The 18,727-nt window shown below is 41.7% G+C and overlaps 1 protein-coding gene across 1 annotated transcript in view; it reads left to right on the forward strand.

Moving 5' to 3' along the window:
* Positions 1-18,727, forward strand: part of LOC133482364 (calsyntenin-2-like) — a 269,784-nt gene that overhangs the window by 92,716 nt on the left and 158,341 nt on the right. The window lies entirely within an intron of this gene.

Raw genomic sequence — 18,727 nt, forward strand, 5'->3', positions numbered from 1 at the left:
ACACTGTGTGTACATGAAGGCCAATTGATAACATCTTTTTTGAGTCTGGAAGTACATTCACGTAGCCATTGATCAGCCCCGATGCTTATCTTCTTATTTACCTCCTTCATCACCTCTGAGGTAAATATTAGGTGTCCTATTTGACTATGTGGTTTGCCAGCTGGTGCTAAGGAGTGCAAACCTTTACAGAATATCAAATACTTATACAGCAGAGCAGCAAATGGGGAAGAGATAACAAACTAACTTGCATTTCTCATCATGTAATACAAGTTTAACTGAAACTCAATTTTAAGTTTCAGAGGGTTTATCGTAAAATGCCAAATATGCACATGAGATGTGAAGAGATCATATTTAATGCAAGACTGATTTGAAGGGAACATGGCTGTTGATGAGCTGTTCTCAGAGGTTTGGAACTTCTAAAGTTGTCACTGCCTAGTCAGGGTCCAACAGTTCCTTTCCAACAAATAGGTAATTATTCTAGATCATTGTACTAATCTTACAGAAAGTGATGCTAAGTATGTCTTTTCACCTCACTGGCTGTATGTCTCATGGTGACTTGGGAATAAACTGAGAAATGATTTGACTACCTAAACCACCCACTGTTCACACTCATTGTTTCATTTGACTCGTGATCAAGATTCCCCTGCTCCATGGGGGTTTGTATAATGCAAGGAAGATACACAGTTCACACTGCTTGCAGAATATGAAGTGGAGGGCAAACAGAATTCAGGCGGCAAATGAACTTAAAGTGTAGGGGATGAAATATAGGCGGGGAGATGTGGTGGAGGTGTGGATCTCTCTAGTTTAATGCATCTCATTAATAAGGAACAAGAAGCTTTGTAAGATTAAACTGGGAATGGGTGAAAGAAAGGCGATGGGGAGGAGAAATAGAAATGTGTGGAAGGTGTTAGCAGGTAATCAGACTTTAATTACACGATTTCTTTTATTAATTCACAATGAGGGGTATCCACATGCACAATAATGGAATGGCTGCCATGGTTATGCATAGGCACACAACTTGAATCTTTTAACATTAAAACATGAAAATAAAGTTAATATATGTAAACATACAATGAACGTCCTATAAATCTTTTCTGCAGCTTTGTGAGAAATGTAAAAAAATAAATGCAGTTTAGGTTGCTTAAGAGATTTCATGACCTTGAAACCCTCCCATTTGTTTTTCTATGCCATGACGTCAAGACTATAGGTATGTTACAATGTATTGTGGAAAATGTATACATGTTTTTTCTTTGTTTCATACAAGTCAGTATCCCTTTAGATTGGCATGTGTATTGGTCAGAGAAAAACAAATATCAGTCTAGCTAACTTATATTCATTATATTATTTGTTTTTGCTACCAGTCATATAGCTCCAAACTGAAAAAGGAACAGTACATTTTGATTTCCAAAAATAGGCAGTCAGGACAGGTCAGCATCGTGCTATCAATCCCAAACAGAGATATACAGGTAGCGCACATGATGCCAGAATTGGCCAATTACATTGATTAGGCTCAAATGTCATGTTTTCCTTCTTTCTGATTCTACCTGGTTATACTTGCTAAAAATTACTCTCCATACAACCCAAGTAATCCATACATACAAAGTAGAGCAAATAAGATCAGAAATTAAGGTGTGTAAAAATGTGAAATGACACAAGAAAAATTATTGAACACATGAAGAAAGGGAGGTGCAACAAGGCACAGAAATCCAAGACAACACCTAAAATCTATCAATAATCAAACAGCAATACAGGCCCCTCTCAGTGCAAATGAATTTCAGCTGGTTCATTCCTAATTGATGGCCTACAAAAATGTCTCATTGCCAAGGTGTGAGTCAAGACACGTCTCATGATGAGTAAGAGCACAGCGCTGTCTCAAGACCATCGCAAACTATCCATCCATCGATTTTCTGAGCCCCTTCTCCTCACTAGGGTCGCGGGCGTGCTATCATCCTATCCCAGCTATCATCGGGCAGGAGGCAGGGTACACCCTGAACTGGTTGCCAGCCAATCGCAGGGCACATACAAACAAACAACCATTCACACTCACAGTCACACCTACGGGCAATTTAGAGTTGTCAATTAACCCACCATGCATGTTTTTGGGATGTGGGAGGAAACCGGAGTGCCCGGAGAAAACCCACGCAAGCACGGGGAGAACATGCAAACTCCACACAGGCGTGGCCGGGGATTGAACCCCGGTCCTCAGAACTGTGAGGCAGATGCTCTAACCAGTCGCCCACCGTGCTGCCCATCGCAAACTAATTGTTGCAAAACATAATGATGGCATTGGTTACAGGCGCATATCTAAGCTTCTGAACGTTCCAGTGAGAACGGTTGGGGCTATAATACGTAAGTGGAAAGCCAATCATACCACCATAAAATTGCCTCGATCAGGTTTCTGACAGAGGAGTGCAAAGAATAATCAGAAGAGTTGTCCTGTGGAGAGCTTCAAAAAGACCTGGAATTAGCAGGTACTGTTGTCACAAGGAAAACAGTGAATAATGTACTCCGTCGCCATGGCCTGTATTGCAAGACCACCCCCCAAAAAAAGCATCTCAAAGCTCGTTTGAAGTTTGCTGAACAAAATTTGGACAAGCCAGTTGGGAGAATATAGTCTGGTGGGATGAGACCAAAATTGAATGGTTTGGATGCCATAATGCACACCAAGTTTGGAGAAGAAATGGCACTGCAAATCACCCTAAAAACTGCTTTCAGTAAATGGTACTGGTAAACTTCACATGATTAAAGGAAGGATGAATGGGCAAATGTACTGAGACATTGTTGACAAAAATCTGCTGCCATCTACAAGGATGATGAAAATGAAACGAGGGTGGACATTTCAGCAGGATAATGATCCAAAACATACTGCCAAGGAAACTCTCAATTGGTTTCATAGAAAAAGAAAAACTGCTAGAATGGCCCACCCAATCACCTGACTTGAATCCAATCTAAAATCTATGGAAAGAACTGAAAATCAAGGTCCATAAAAGAAGCCCACGGAACCTTCAAGATGTGAAGACTGCTTGTGTGGACGAATGGGGCAAAATCACACCAGAGTGATGCATGCGACTTGTTTCTCCATACAGGAGACGTCTTGAGCCTGCCATTGCAAAAAAAGGCTTTTGTACAAAGTATTAAATACATACCAGTTGGCGTGCTCAATACGTTTTCCCTGTGTCATTTGACATGGTTACACACAACTTAATTTCTGATCTTATTTGTTCTACTTTCTTTGTATGTATGGATTACTTGGGTTGTTCCCAACATCTGGTGAAATTTTCATGTCAGTAGCACATTTGGAAATATATTTAGTGAGAAAAATAGTGACGTGTTAAGTAATTATTTCAGCAGCTGTAGCATGCATGCAGTGCATAATATTAAAAGTTGTATGTCTAAAGAAATCATAAACTTTCATAAACTACTCCTTAGTACAGTTTAGTCAGCACAGTGCCACTATTTGTCCTTTTTTGCCAGCTTAATCTTGATTTTAAAAAAAATATGTGAATCTCTTAAAGAAAACATGAAGGGCCATGCGAAACACATTTAATTTAATTTTAATGGGATTCAAATGAAACGGTTAAGCATTCAGAAAAGCATTATCATTAAACAAAACATAACCATAAAGAAATTAATGATGGTTGTTGTTCATTCTTCAGTCATATTAAAAAATATATATATATTTCACAAATTCTCCCAGGGTATGTAAATTTATGAGCATAACTGTACATATATGCAGTCATACGTAACCCCTATCATATTGGAATGAAAGTGTAGCCTACACCTTTTTTATAACAACTAGGTGGCGGTGGCATTTTGGATTGAAAGTGTACAGTTTTTTATAACCACTAGATGGCGGCATACGTTTATAAAATGTGAAAGTTTTTTTTTTCCCATTTGCTCCTATACCTATGTATAATGCGCACTATTGACTTTTGACAATTTTTTTGGGGGGGAAATGCGCATTGTACACGAGAAATTACGGTACCTATGACACACTGAGGGAACACTGATTATGGTGCGGGCAACGTGGGTTCAGTTCCCACTCAGTGACGGTGTGAATGTGAGTGCGAACAGTTGTCCGTGTCTATATGTGCCCCGTGACTGACTGGCGACCAGTTCAGGGTGTAGTCCGCCTTTTGCCCGAAGTCAGCTGGGATAGGCGCCAGCACTCTGCGACCCTAACCAGGATAAGCAGTGTTGAAAATGGATGGATGGATGGGAAGTTGGTCCCACAACCAAATTGATCCTTTGTGTTACATCTTACGACACTGGGCACAAGAATGCCAACACGCTACGATATGAACGGCTGCCTTTCAGCTTCACTGAAATAAGGTATGGTAAATGCCCTTTAAAGAATATTGAACACTGCCTGTATTGCAATTTCACTAAAAACGTGTGCCAAATTCTTTAATCAATCTTTAAGCAATCAAGGGGCATCACACAGAGCGCCATTTGGTCCAGGACCCCCTCTGCCTTTACTGTTATAATATGATTTGTTGGAACAATTCATAATTAATTAAAAAAGGGTTTAATATCTCACTGACAGCTGAAGGATATGACCTCCAAAATGTGCTATTATGCTGTGTGACAACGCATGACCGACATCATCCTGACATAACATGATCAACAGACTGGATAATATATGATGCATATATGCTGACATTGGTGAGTTTAGTATAATGCACATGCCAGAATGTATCCTGTTTTAGTGACCCTGGAGCATGGCCAAGAGACTGGCATCTGTCCATTGGGCTTTCTCCTGTTCCACAGTGGAATCATAAGTAGAGCCCCAAAGTCAGTGGACAATTCCTTTCATTTAAAAATCCTGGAACAACAGCAATTAAATTTGCATTACCAGTAATGTCAGGATTTAAAGCAATACTATGTAACTTTTGGCACCCCCTATGCTCTTAATTCTGCATTACGACAAAAGAACAGACCCGTGGCTTCAATATGACATAGGCAATGCATGTTATCCCCCTTATATGTGATTCTATAACATTTTTACTATGTTTTGAAGGGCATGTGTAATTTCCGTCCCATCATTTCCATGCCATCTTTTGCGGTTCGCCACCAACCGGGCCGTCGCGGGAAATGAATAGAGCATTCACAAAATATAAAAAATAAGATACTGACAAATACAGTAAGATGGTAGAGGAGCAGAGTGGATGAATCAGCATTGTGTCATTGCCACTTGGATCATTGATTCAAAGACAGACAGATAAACACAGGAAGAAAATACCACACACCGTAGGTGAGAGATCAACCACAAGAAGTCAAAATCTCCAACACATTCTTGCTTCAGCTTCTTAAAAGCTTTCCTTACAAAACCCCCAAAATCTTAATGAGATTTATTTGGCAGAGCTGAAGAAAAGAGAGTAGGGTAGCAGACAGATGGAAATTTGACCTTTATTTAATCAACCCTGTGTGTGTGTGTGTGTGTGTGGTTGAATTTGATATCAGCATTTGCCTGAATACATTACTAAGAATAAGCCAAGCTGCTAGCTTCTAACCAGGGGCACACAAGATGATATTTATCAATTTTTACAGATGACGAGTACTGTGCTGGAATAAGCAAGTGGCTGACTTTGATCATTCTTTCTATTAACCAGTTAACATGGATATTGGACTTCTAAAGCCATCAATGGCAGTGAATGTGTTTTAAATGTGATTGATGACTACCACTACAATGCAAGCCCAGAAATGTCTTTGCTGACTCTTGCTATATCCTTCCAAACTGTCACTAAATTATAATCTCTTTTGTTATTTACATCCATTGAAGCTTTTGTGTGTTTTCATTCAAGTCAGCTAAAAATAATACGTAATCGGAGAAGTCTGAATCCTGACTGGGTTTTTCCTGCGTCTATCCGTTCCTCAACCTGCCATTGCACCAGCATGTTATTCCTTTTGATGATTAAGGGGCCTTTGAGCTGCAGCCAGCGTCGCTACTGCTCCTGTTGGTGGTGTTAGTTGGTAATCATTTCAAATATTCATAGGGACTTGCCTCACCTGGAGTACTGATGGAGTACTGCAGAAGTCTCATATTAAGCCACGGTCATGCTACTTACGCCATGTGAACTGAGTCAGAGTGCTGCCTGGGACAAAATGCTAACAGAGCTGCCAGTAGAATGGGTCATGCCATTTTATTGCTCTCTATGATTGATGATGTTGCCCAAGGACTTCCCTTTGTATGTCTGAAGGTCATCAGTTTCACTCCGCGTGCTCTCGCTTATTATCCAGGAGACAGTAAAAACTGGGGTGACAATATTTTCATATTAAGTCGTACAGTTCTTGCTGTTTCCTATTTGTCAGTGCCCAAGTCGAACTTGCAATTCCCTCAGAAACTGAAGGATTGATGAAAGACACTTTAACAGAGCTAACAAGCTACTGTGTGTGTTAATACATCACTGCATATTGTAGTGATTTCAAAATAACATACAAATATGCATCCGTCTTTTCATTTTTGCCGTATTATACAAAGCCACCAGAAAAGAAAAGGCATTGTTATTGTGCGCTTAAACAAGCACAAGAATATTCAAAATAAATACAGTTCTAGTTTTTCTACTCTGCCTTTACTACTGTTACTTACCTTTTTCTATCAGATAATGCATCATTTCCCACAATGCATTTGATGCACAATAGCTTGACTCGGAATGATCGTCTGTCAGTGGTCACACAACGTTTGCCACAAATTTTCCTCACAAGCCAAGCTAATGTCAGGTGGTAGCCTGTTCTATGCAAAGCTCTTCTCGCTGCATCACTTCAAGATTAAAGTCATTTTTCATAGCCAATATAATTTAAGATAATTGTAATAATAGCTTCTTTCCATTTCAATCTGTTTTTTATTGACAACACATTTACAGTTGATAAGCAGAAAAAAACTTTTTTTAGTAATACATATACTCTCAGCGTCCTGTCACTGGAGTCAGGTAGTCAGTGGAGTATTTCCCTCTGGTATTCACAACCTCATAACAATGACATTTTAAAAAGATGTAGAACATTTAGAATGGTCTACGACATGCTAACAGTAAGATATATTAGTGTGATTAAAACATATTTGTCCAACTAAAGTTATTAATTAAAAGGCTTTATTCCATGTTCTTTCACTGCTGAATAATGTCAAGATTGCTTTGGAGGCAAATTAATAGAGATATTCAAACTGAACAATAGTTCAAATTGACCCCACAGATAATGGGGGCTATTTGATTGAAATTACTCTTCTTTGTGGTGAAAATGGCACCCTCAATCTCCAATTGCCGTAACTGCCTTTGTTGACATGTCATTGCTTATGCAAAATGAATGGAGTCAGGCTAAGATGGGTGCAACTGAAAGTGAAGCCATTCATTTTCATCACTTATTTGGAGCTTAGAGGACTGCAATAACATTATGCGGTTCATTCCTAATTGTACCCATCTTCCATCCATTTTCTACCGCTTAGCCAAGGTCGAGTCGCGGGGGCAGTAGCTTTAGCAGGAACACCCAGACTTCCCTGTCCCCAGCCGCTTCATCCAGCTCTTCCGGGGGGATCCCGAAGCGTTCCCAGGCCAGCTGAAAGACGTAGTCTCTCCAGCGTGAGTGCAGAATGTCAAATAGTTTGCAGCAGGTTATGATGAAGATATGTATTGATTGTTGTGGATATGGCTGTGGCTGAAGGGAAATGCAAGAAGGTTCACATGCAGGGTCCAGGCAGAATGGAACAAGTTTCAAAATGGGAGTACGAATGGTAGAGAGAGGCTGGGACCAGAAGACAGACACAATAAATAATCAGAATACTAACAGCAATCTTCTATATGATAGGACACAATGAGCTCAACAAAGAGTGCTGTTGATCTGGCAACGTCGTGGAGTCCAAGACCGGTTTAAGAGCAGGCAGCTGCTAATCAGTTGGATTAGGCTCGACTCCAACACGCCTGTGTCCAACCCTGTAATCTCACAAGCGCACAGGGGAATGGGTGGAGAACAGGGTGCAGAAGCAGCAGTCCCGACAACTTTCATGCCAATTGCCTGTCTGTAAATAAGATCGTTCTAGCACTGCTCGTGTTAAATTTGCCTCCTTCTTTCAACTACACAAAACTGATCAGCTAGTAGTGTGAACAGAATAGGTCAAAGCTGCACTTTACATTGAGTCAGTCCATTTGTTAGAGGCTAAATGTTAGATTTTTTAAAATAATATTTTTCAACATCTGTAAATATGCAGTCATACGTACCCCCCGTCATATTGGAATGAAAGTGTAGGCTACATCTTTTTTATAACAACAAGGTGGCGGTGGCATTTTGGAAGTGTACAGTTTTTTCTATAACCACTAGATGGGGGCATACATTTATGTGAAAGCCCCTATACCTATGTATAATGCGCACTATTGACGGATTATACACGAGAAATTACAGTACCTGTGACACACAGAGGGAACACTGATGGTGTAGTTGTACACTCGGCTGACTTTGGTGCGGGCAGCGTGGGTTCAGTTCCCACTCATTGACAGTGTAAATGTGAGTGTGAATGGTTGTCCGTGTCTATATGTGCCCTCTGACTGACTGGCGATCTGTTCAGGGTGTAGTCCACCTTTCGCCCCAAGTCAGCTGGGATAGGCTCCAGCGCCCCGCGGCCCTAACCAGTATCAGAATTATAATCAGAATCATCTTTATTTGCCAAGTATGTCCAAAAAACACACAAGGAATTTGTCTCCGGTAGTTGGAGCTGCTCTAGTACGACAACAGACAGTCAATTGACAGAGAACACTTTGAGACATAAAGACATTGACAAAAAACGGTGTTGAAAATGGATGGATGGACACAGAGGGAACATTTGTGACTCTGACGTAATTTTGATAAAGAGGGGTGTGAATGGTAACAAAAGTGTATTTCCGGCTTACACATTCATGTCTTGTGATTTTGGCGGATTCTTTGAGGGTTTCTATATATATTATAGATATTTTATCCATCCCACAAAACTGCACTATATTTACCTCTCTTAGTTTCTCTCATACATCTCTGGGGGGCTAGGAGCAGAGGGTCAGCAGAGTACTAATTGTGCAGTCAGCCTTTTCCCTCCCAAGGTTTAAAATTCGGCATTTGAAAGTAGATTCTCCTGCAGTAGCATTACCACACAGCCAGGAACAGGCAAATTTGAATTATATGTATTATTTCTTTTTTCCCTGTTAGAAGGGTTGCACTCAAGCCAAGAAGGATGGCAAAGAAGCTCATAGAAAACGCCTGACCTTTGTCTGGGCTCTATCATCTTGTTGCTGTGACAATGCTCTGAGGTTGTGTGGAGAGAAATGCCAAAACAAAAATGCCATTGTTCACTGAAGTACAAAAAAGCCAGGTTTTGATACATTAGGCAGGACTTCATTCCTCTCAGTGTTTTCTGATTGCCTGTCTGTTCCACAACTATCATTCTACAGGTACACTGTGTTCTCAGCAAGGTCTTGCTGTGGTTTCACAGGTCTGCAACGACATCTTAACAAGATTGTCTAAAACCGCTGTGCTGACCAGCCTTCCATTGAACCACCACCACTGTATTGTAACACTGACAAACACATATACACATAAAAAATGTTGACTACCTGCAGGGCTACACATCATCAGTTGTCAAGAAAGAGTAAATCCAAACAAGTACTCACAGTTCCTTTATTTAAGATGTTCAGCACAATCTATTGAGATCCAATTGTCATACAACAGTTCTGCTGTTACAGTGATATAGAGGTCATGGTAAAGTCACTTCATGTGTCACATGTTCAAAGTACAGCAAAAATGCATTCCCTGTATTATTCACCCCATCCCTGAAGAACAATGGGAAGCCCACAGACCGAATCCAGATCTTGTGACCTTGGTCAATAAAGCTGATTTGAAATTAAGACAGTTTGGTTTGACACAGAGTTATTTATTTATGTTAATTACTTTGGTTGGAATCCCACGACCCCAGTGAGGATTAAGTGGTACGGAAAATGGATGTATGGATGGATGAGGTTTGCAATAGTGTAGAGCAGCCGTGCTTTGAGGTTTCTTATATTAAGGGCATTTATCATGCAGGAGCTGCTTCAATGGACCATTCGCATGGCGACACATTATGTATTCCTGGTGGAATGATGAGGCAGCGCCTGAGTTTCCGGGCTCTGTCTGTTCCAACCTACTGTAGCATCATCTGACGTTAAAATAACCTCTTTCTTTCAATGTGTGATATACGGACCCTTTCCAACAATTTTGAATATCATGGAAAAGTTTATTTATTTCCAGAATTCAATTCAAAAAGTTAAACTTTCCTAGATTATAGATTCAGGGCCCATAATTTAAACAATTTAAAGTATTTATTTGTTTATTTTTACATAATTTGGGCTTCCAGCTCATAAAACCCACAAAATCAGGAATTAAAAAAATTAGAATACGGTGAAGAAATCAGCCCAAATTTTGCAGGCCATAAATGTTTTACACTGAGTGTCACACACTAATCATTTACTAAACTCAAAGCACCTGTACAGGTTTCCCGAGGTGTCATTAAATTGCTTCAGTTTGGTTCAATTGTCTTCCCATGGGCTCACCACTTGTGGGAGGTGTCATTGGGGTCGGGTGCAGTGTGAGCTGGGCGTGTCCGAAGGCGGGGACCTTGGCGATCTGATCCCCGGCTACAGAAGCTGGCTCTAGGGAGATGGAATGTCACCTCTCTGGCAGGGAAGGAGCCCAAGTTGGTGTGTGAGGTCGAGAAGTTCCGACTAGATATAGTTGGACTCGCCTCCACACACAGCTTGGGCTCTGGTACCAGTCCTCTCGAGAGGGGTTGGACTCTCTTCCACTCTGGAGTTGCCCACGGTGAGAGGCGCCGAGCAGGTGTGTATATACTTATTGCCCCCCGGCTTGGCGCCTGTACGTTGGGGTTCACCCCGGTGGACGACAGGGTAGCCTCCCTCCGCCTACGGGTGGGGGGACGGGTGCTGACTGTTCAGTTCAGAGTACCCACCCTTTTTGGACTCCTTGGAGGGGGTGCTGGAGAGCGCTCCCGCTGGGGACTCCATCGTTCTGCTGGGGGACTTCAATGCTCACGTGGGCAATCACAGTGAGACCTGGAAAGGCGTGATTGGGAGAACGGCCCCCTCGATCAGAACCCGAGCGGTGTTCTGTTATTGGACTTCTGTGCTCATCACGGATTGTCCATAACGAACACCATGTTCAAGCATAAGGGTGTCCACACGTGCACTTGGCACCAGGACACCCTAGGTCGCAGTTCGATGATCGACTTTGTGGTCGTGTCATCGGACTTGCGGCCGCATGTCTTGGACAATCGGGTGAAGAGAGGGGCGGAGTTGTCAACTGATCACCACCTGGTGGTGAGTTGGCTCCGATGGTGGGGGAAGATGCCGGTCCGACGTGGCAGGCCCAAACGTATTATGAGGGTCTGCTGGGAACGTCTGGCAGAATCCCCCGTCAGAAGGAGTTTCAACTCCCACCTCCGACAGAACTTTGCTCATGTTCCGGGGGAAGCGGGGGACATCGAGTCCGAGTGGACCATGTTCCGCGACTGTTGACTGTCGGCCAACTATATGCAATCAACGGTCAGCGCACATGGAACCTAACCACCTAAAAGCTTTCTTGCAAATAAACAGCAACCCAAAAAAAGGATACAAAATCTTCGCCAGCATTCTTGTGACTGTTTGCTTACCCAGCAGGTCACCCCCACTGTTTACGGAACAGTACTTCATCTGCTTAAAAGAGGAGGTGAGCCATAATTTCTGGCGGTCTTTTTGCTAATCTGACTCTGAAAACAGTTGTTATGACACGCAAGCTTCTCAATAAACTTAATTAGGCCAAAGCCTGTGTCTTGAAGTATTCCTTTGTTCCTGCTTAACGGGAGCACCATGATAAATGGCGCTACACCGACACCCAAAAATCCATCACAATGGAAGAGCTAGTAGACTTATAGACTGAAATCTAAGGCAATGCTTAGGGTTGGGCATCAAGAACCGAGAAAAAAAAAAAAAAAAAAAAAAAAGAAATGAGAACCAATTTCTCCTGGAATCGTTCAAATTTAAAAATGTTGGTTCTCAGTTATGTCACTGATGGTGTAGTGGTACACTCGCCTGACTTTGGTGCAGGCAGCGTGGGTTCAGTTCCCACTCAGTGACGGTGTGAATGTGAGTGCGAATGGTTGTCCGTGTCTATATGTGCCCTGCGACTGACTGGCGACCAGTTCAGGGTGTAGTCCGCCTTTCGCCCGAAGTCAGCTGGGATAGGCTCCAGCGTCCCTCGACCCTAACCAGGATAAGCGGTATTGAAAATGGATGGATGGATGTTTAGTGGCACGGTGGGCGACTGGTTAGAGCGTCAGCCTCACAGTTCTGAGGACCCGGGTTCAATCCCCGGCCCCGCCTGTGTGAAGTTTGGATGTTCTCCCCGTGCCTGCGTGGGTTTTCTCCGGGCACTCCGGTTTCCTCCCACATCCCAAAAACATGCATTAATTGGAGACTCTAAATTGCCCGTAGGCATGACTGTGAGTGCGAATGGTTGTTTGTTTCTCTGTGCCCTGCGATTGGCTGGCAACCAGTTCAGAGTGTACCCCGCCTCCTGCCCGAGGACAGCTGGGATAGGCTCCAGCACGCCCGCGACCCTAGTGAGGAGAAGCGGCTCAGAAAATGGATGGATGGATGGTTTTCAGTTTCAATGCCAAGTCCGCCGACCCTGAAGAAGTGGCGAAAAACAACAAAGAAGAACTTGCATGAAGACGTGCAAGTGAACAAAAGTGTGTCTTTACTTTGTTAAAATTAATGACCAGTCGCCTCAGTGCAACACTTGGAATAAGATTATATTGTGCAAAGGAGGCTTTCACGATGTGTAGCGTCTGACGCGCTCCGAGCGTCTGACGCGCTCGGAGCTTCAGTGAAGTCAACTCTCAGGCAATTGGGTGAGTAAAACAATAGAATACGTCAATGCCAACATTGAGACAGCTAAACAGGTAAACGGTTGGTTGCAATTTTGTACTGATGGTTCTTAGCGTTTATTTTAGTCTTCAAACCAACGTAAGAGCCGATGACAACAACAAAAATTAACTTTGAGCTAAAACTTCACCGTAGCAACTTTATATCACAATGAATTGTGACAAAATTCACATAAAGGTTGTCTCACAGTATCACAAACACTAACCTTGTGCCTCATCGGTGGGTAAGGCGCCCTTCCATCGGATGTGCCTCATCCGATGGAAGGGCGCCTTGACCAAGGACGTGGTCGGATGTGGTCGGGGACGTGACAGGTGTTGGTCCCATGTTTTGTGTTGTGTCTTGTTGCTTAGAACGTTATGTCTTGTAAAACCCTCCTATTTTCAAATAAATGCAGGAGCGACGGGAGAGATTGTTTAGAGCGTATTGAGAGGCTGTAATCTGAACAATCTCCCATACGCCCTCCTCGTGAGAAAGAGAGACCAGCGTCTTCATTCCTTTTGTGCATTTTTATTGGTGTTGGGTGAGATAAATCCAACAGAAAGGAATTAACATTTTATAGCATTTGGTTCCATCCATTTAAAAAAAAATAAAAAAATCACCAGTGCCATGTGAAGTTACTTTCGTGCCAAAATGCTGAGTTCCGGTGCGTACCCTTTAAAATAAAAGGCTACAAGCTTAGAACAGGAAGTCAAGTTAAAATTTGCACATATAAACCATTTGATGCGATAACATTTTAACAATGCTATATTTAACTTTTATCTGAAACATTAATCAATAAATACTAAGTCAATTGGGTTAGTTCCATGCACATTGCCTTTTAGTTCATAGGTTTGATATTGATACTGGTCTGAAAGTCCGAATATCCATAATTTGGGGTTTGATGGACATGTTTGAGCTACCAGGTCTTTGTCATTGTAATTACTTGTTCATTGCTGCTATGTCTCTGCTGTGTTTACTTTTCATTTTGCTGATGTATTCATCAAAGCCCATTTGTTGATTAATGTGGGATTAATTTCACACACCTCTGAGGAGATGGTACCCGGCGGCACATTGTGGGCTGGGTCAGAGGTTAATCAGCTGTATAGCACCTCTTCCATACACAGAGCCTCCAGTCAAATCCACGACTCACAATTGAATTGGTAACGAAATGGCATAGGGAACTAGTCCTGCTGACTGGCAGCGGATGGCAGCCGAGCTCCAACATTTAGCTTACATCTATCACCCAACCTGACTATATTAGCATGTCCTGGTTTATTAACTGTTTGGGCCAACCTCTCTGGCTAATTTCAATTGAAGAACAAAAATGGTTCAGTGGCATTTAACTCAACTCATTTGTGAGAAGGCATACTTATAGAAGGTGCTTATGTGTAAGTAAAACTTGTATTTTCATAGATTGCTCCATAATTCAGTAAGTACTGCGAGGCATAGGCAACAAGTGGAAACACTGGAAACTGCCATTGTGTAAAAACAGAAAGAGATCCATCTGCATGGTACAGTGCCTCGTATGTGTGCTGGGGTGGATTTATCATTAGGCAACTGCTTGGGGCTCGAGGCCATGTCCAGGCCCTCAAAAGTCTCATAAAAACTAATTAATAAAGTGTTCCATGATTTAAAACAATTAATATTGTTTTAACCTCAATTCTTGTGCTTAAAAACACATTAAAATCCTTAATCTATCATGATCGTTTCAAGTGCTCCCCTCTCCTTTCCATCTTCCTACTGCGCATGTGCAGACTTTATTCTGGAAGAGGGTAGCGAAACAAACTTGTTGGTGTATTGTGAGGAAAATGAAGCAGAGGTTCTTGTGGAGTGAAAAAGAGCAGGTGAGAGGAAAACAATTATTTTTTTTTTAAATCAAAACAACCATTGGTTTCTACCTTATGGTGGCAGCGAACGTGCATAACTGACAACAGCAAGAGCCAGGTGCTCTTGCCAGAAGCAGAAGCACTGCTGTCATTGTCAGCTGGGGAGGATGCAGTAGAGATGAAGTGGTGAGAGACACAAGGGACACTTTTCATCACCACGATGTAAGTTTTAAAGTGGTCAGAATAGTAAACTATATTAATTAAAAGCTGCCTAATGTTCTTATCAATTACAGAAAAAGCATCAAGATGACTAACTTGTTATAGAATCATCCTCAAAAATGATCTTAAGGACTTTATCTAGCTCAGTAAATAGGAGAATTTCTCAAATACACACTTTTTAGTTGATGATCATCATTAATATTCAAAATCTTTGCAGTACACAGATCTGGGGGGGCCCATGACTAGGATTGCCTTAGGGCCCCCCAAATTACTGTGTGTGTTTGCAACGCATGTGTGTGCAAGTGTGTTTGTGAGAGACAAAGAGAGTAAAAGATTTTGATTATTCTTACATTGTAATAGTTTCCCTTTGCTTTTTTCTCTCTGTGGAACGTCATGGTATTTAAACCTCTGCTTCCATTTTAAAGTAAACACAAGAAATGCTGTTTGACCAGAGTCCTTCCCTTATCAGCAGATAAAAATCAGAATGGTGTGTTTAATTCCTGTGACCGGTAAAGCCTTTTCATCAAAAGCCTTAAGAAACTTGTCCTGCTTCCATTTACAATATATTACCGCATGCCATTCATTTACTGGGGTTGCTTTAAGGCGCCAATGAATGTTGTTTGCTTCTAAAATTGGGGTCACTTGGTGTACAGCTGAGGTATGTTTTTCTTAAAGCACATATTCTATTAGAGGCTTCTGGAGCCTCAATGCTGCAATATAGATGAGCACTGCCAGGTTCAATTAAAATGTCAAAAAAACAAACATTCTAATTGCGGTGAGCCATTTACAAAGAAATGCTTGACTTTTAGCAATAAGGACAAAAAAATGTTTCTACTTTTCTGCTGGATGATTTAAATTGTCCTATTCCCTTATTTTTAGCCAATATTAACCATGCTTCATTTTATTTATTTATTTATTCATTATTTTCTTTCTTTTGGTTTATTGAAGCATAATATGTTTGGGTTCATAGCCTACACAATGCCATTTTAGGATTGCTGTTTACCCACTGTTGCTATAGCTACTGTTGCAAGACCCCAGTTTAAGCATTCGGACTACATTGATGCTGCCTTCCGTGATTCATTGAAGAAAAATCAATGCTGTCTTCAAAACCAATAATTGTTGGGGTCATTTGAAGACATGTCAATGGACAATTAGTGAAAGTTAAGTTTGGATCAGTCTTTGATGCATGGTTGCTCTGTTAGGCATCCAAATGAGACAGCGATCTGTGAACCCATCCTGAGTGTCGAGTTGCAGCTCTAGATTCCAGCAAGGCAAGAGGCTGCAACACTTCCCTTTGGGAATCTTGAGGCTGATGGATTGGGATTTTAATTTGGTAAACCCTGTTCTCATCTTTCACAACCTGTGGTGGACTGAATTATTTGCAACAAAAGTAGACCATGTTGGTGCACTCCAGGGGTATGTCCCATCGTGTCAATCCAATGATTCCAATCTGCTCAGATAGCTTAGATGTATTTGTTGTCTGTGATGGAATGAGGGTGGTGCCCAACTGAGACACTGCAGAGATTATTGGATCTGAACGAATCACTACTGATGGGGGGAAATATCGACACACTGATGTCAATATGATGTAGATCTGAGCATAAACCATCATTAACCTGTGACAACTGCACTGTCGGTCGCTCCTGGTAAGGAACAATGTTGATATCATTAAAGATGCCACTGGAGTGATGTTATCTCAAATGTAATTTGGCATCTTTAGTTTGCTGCCAACTTTGATATGTTTGTATTTTATGAGTGGATAAAAAGCAAAACATCAGTGCTGAGTAACTGGACGTGCATTAAAAATCACAGAAATGTTGTTGACAAAATGTTCAGGTTAGCCTTAGGCAACCGTAAAATAATCATGGATAGTAGCACAAATTGTGGGGTCAAGAATAATTAAAAGATCAGCAGGGCTTCAAGGCCGTTCTATGACTGAACATGAAGTCCTCAAAAGCCCCAAACTCCACATTAGGTGTCAGGCATTGTGATGAAATCCACATCTCTTGTGGTTATTATCAAGTAGCACAAAATACTCCCTAAAGGCCTCTATATAATCCCGCAACCGACAACGCCCGCATTGCATCACGTGGCCGACGAATTGCACCGCGCAGCACGTCTGCGAAGTTTGCCCCGCACCCGACAAAAATAGTTGCTGCGCGTTTAACGCCGCGGAGATCATCTCTCGTGATTGGTCCATTTTAGTCACATGCTGTGATGACGCTGAGTATAAAGGCAAACTACGCGTGGGACAGCCGCCATTTCCTCTTAAATGTTTTGTCCTTATGGCAGTTTTGGCACCAAAGATGCATAACAAATCTCCTAAAAATTACTGCACTCAGAAGCACCAAGTTAATTGATGCCTAAATGACAAGGCTTGGCTTTTATAATTTCAAAAATAAATAAATAAATAATTGTATCATTTTACCACTTACTTTTTGTAGCAAACTTATGCATATTCATCTCATGATAACGCTGTATACTAATGTGTTTCCATCAATCAATGCTTGTAGTGACTCTATCTGGGCTGTATCATTAGCAATGCTTTTCAGGCGGAAACTTAAAACATTTGTTGCAGTAATGTTAGCATGTTTAGACATCTCTTGCTGGTCTGAAGAAACATGAATACACAATCCATGCAGAATTAAATTATGATGTAAGATGTACCTCACAGTATACTGTAAATCATAATACTAATATTTTTAAAATGTCAACAACATCTTGATATCTTCATTTTTGATGCAACATTCATAAAAATACCAGGTATTAAACTATATTGACAAAAATATTGGGACAGACAAAAATAAAAATAAAAACTACATACAAAGTGATCAAAATATGCAAACGGTACGCTGTTCAACTTCACATTTTTTTTGCATTTTGTTTGTCTTGGCAATATGGAAAGCTTTATTAGGAGCTAAGGGGTCAAGCCTGATGTTAAAATAATAAATTGGTTTATTGAGAGGATTCTAGAACACTATTTGTACATTATACATTTTTGGATGGTTTGGAATGACGATTTAATGAACTTCCAGAACTTGTAGTTTAATTTTATTATTTCCACTACAACATTTAAAAAGCAGGCTAATATAACATATACTATATAATACATAATACAATAAATGACTGTTTGTGGATGTGGGTCGTGACCGAAAGAACAAGATCCCGGATACAAGCGGCCGAAATGAGTTTCCTCCGCAGGGTGTCCGGGCTCTCCCTTAGAGATAGGGTGAGAAGCTCGGTCATCCGAGAGGATCTCCGAGTAGAGCCGCTGCTCCTCCACATCGAGAGGAGCCAGATGAGGTGGCTAGGGCATCTGATAGGGATGCCTCCCGGACGCCTCCCTGTTGAGGTCCCACCAGGAGGAGACCCCGGGGACAACCCAAGACACGCTGGAGAGACTACATCCTTCGGCTGGCCTGGGAACGCCTCGGGTTCCCTCCGGAAGAGATGGATGAAGTGGCTGGAGAGAGGGAAGTCTGGGCGTCCCTGCTAAAGCTACTGCCCCCGCGACCCGGACTCGGATAAGCGGTAGAAAATGGATGGATGGATGGATGAATGGACTGTTTGTGACATTTTATTGAGGTCATTTCATTTTATCATCCTATCCATGTTGTCTATTTTTACAATAAAACACATGTGCATGGTTCAGCGTGCCACTCAGTCCAGGGAACTTTTAATTATACCGTAAGCACAGGATCTTTGTTGTGACATGGCCTTCGATATGGAGCTCTGCTGGTGTGGAGTAGTAGTCATTGAGTGAGACCTGTTGGTTTG

Source organism: Phyllopteryx taeniolatus, chromosome 8 (genome assembly GCF_024500385.1).
Source record: "Phyllopteryx taeniolatus isolate TA_2022b chromosome 8, UOR_Ptae_1.2, whole genome shotgun sequence".
Taxonomy (NCBI): Eukaryota; Metazoa; Chordata; class Actinopteri; order Syngnathiformes; family Syngnathidae; genus Phyllopteryx; species Phyllopteryx taeniolatus.